Source organism: Etheostoma cragini, chromosome 11 (genome assembly GCF_013103735.1).
Source record: "Etheostoma cragini isolate CJK2018 chromosome 11, CSU_Ecrag_1.0, whole genome shotgun sequence".
Lineage (NCBI taxonomy): Eukaryota > Metazoa > Chordata > Actinopteri > Perciformes > Percidae > Etheostoma > Etheostoma cragini.
In genome coordinates this window covers 27,592,435-27,594,335 of record NC_048417.1, presented here as the reverse complement: position 1 = coordinate 27,594,335, position 1,901 = coordinate 27,592,435, and positions in this window count along the sequence as shown.

The following is a 1,901-nucleotide window of genomic DNA, read 5'->3' as shown; positions in this document are numbered from 1 at the left end:
ACTTTTTCCATAGCCGTACCACTGATCGGTACGGATGTCCATGTTTACCCCTCGGCAAAAGTTGGCTGAGTGACTTGGATAAACCGGTAAAAAATCTGCGATGTTCCCTCTCTAGCATATAGCTTAGTGCAGAGCCATTGAAACCACACACAATGGTGGCTAAGATGCATCATTCTTCCCAGCTCCGCCCTCTTGTCTAATTTCTGGCTCCAAAATAGCAAGACGAAAAATGCTATCTACTAGCTTTATAAGTCCACAAACCAATGGGAGAAGCCTCTGATGCTAAGTCCATTGTATTAACATTCTATGGTTTGTGACGAGCCACCTAGGCCCAGCCAAACAGCGTCCTGTGCCGATCTACTGTTAGACACTGGGCGAGTACTGTTAAAATGTAATTGATTACTATTTTTTGTCATTTGAGCGTAATTGGTGATATTATAATATAACTGTCTCTGAATTGTAATGCTTTACATTACTTTTGCGCTACTTTTGAGTTACCTTTAACAAAATAACAGCAGACTTTTCAATTGGAGGATTTTTACCTTTCTGGTTGTGTTGGGCTATCTTTTACAAAGAGAATGCTGTAGGAAATGAACAGAGCCAACACAGACAAAAAGTGTTTTTCAAAAATTTGCTTTAATTTTCTCAGTTTGTTGCATCTTTAATTTTTTTTCCTCCACATGCATCACAGCAGAAGATACAGATGGGTGTTACAAACCTTTCAATAATAATTGTACCACTCAAACCTCTGGTGTTTGGACTTTCTGTCGTTCTTCTGCTACCCCACCCTTCTTCCAGATGTCAATCCACCTGAACACCTGCAACACCCTGGAGCAGGTATAAGCACATTTATCTTCTTTATCAAGCTTACCGAACCCTTAAGTCTTCAAACCCTTCATAGTATAAGCCCTATGCATTGTCTTTTTGACCCCGGTTCGGCAAACAGAGGTACCTCTGGCATTTTCTACTGCTTTTATTCTTTTGCCATACAGTAATGTACAAAGACACAAACAATCAAAACTGGAAGAGGCGGAGTAATATGCAACTAGAAACTAGTGAGCTTCTCTTATGTTTGAGGACACAACAGATTACACTATCCCTTCCATTTTTAAGAGGTACCGGGTGTGTAATCTGATGCAAAGCATTCTCATGAATGCAATTGTTATGACCTCTACTGTAAATACGTTGGCTGCCGAAAGCTAACAGCCAACCGGTCACGTGGCAGTTGAGCTGAGTTGAGTTGGGAACCGGTCAACGTAAGTTAGACTTAGACTTCTCTTAATTAATCCTTTTGGGATGACTCCTGCAAGGAAATTGAAATTCCAGCATCCGTTTTTGTAAGAAATACAGTAAAACACAGTATAGAGAAAACAAAAATAACAGTGATAATAATAAAAACTAGAACTGCACGCAGTTTCAACGGGGTCCAAGCCTCCCCTCGCCAGTCGTCCCCAGCGACCCGGGGAGAGCTCGAAAGCGGAACCCAAAGCGAACTACAGAAGCTTCGCTCGGTTATGAAATGCGCACACAATTACGTAGCAAAATTCTTCGTACAACATGTTGTCGTGGCCATCTGGAGATGCTACACACGGGGTTTCGTGCAGATCTGTCTTCATTGTAGCGCCACCTGCTGTTCAACGTGTGTAATATTTGGTAGGTATGGTCGGCTACCCACTGTACATGTACTCTGTTAATTTCAAGTAATTCGCTTTAGTGCAAGCGGGTTATCTGAACGTTGGACCATAGGCCACGCCAACTTGATCCAATCAGTACCCCACTGTAAGGGCCAGCTCAAGAGTGGGCCTAGATGGTATCCATCAAGTTTTTGTAAAATTCGGATTAGCGGTTCATGAGATATAAACTTGTTGTATTTATAGCGCCCCCTAGTGGCCAATGTTCGT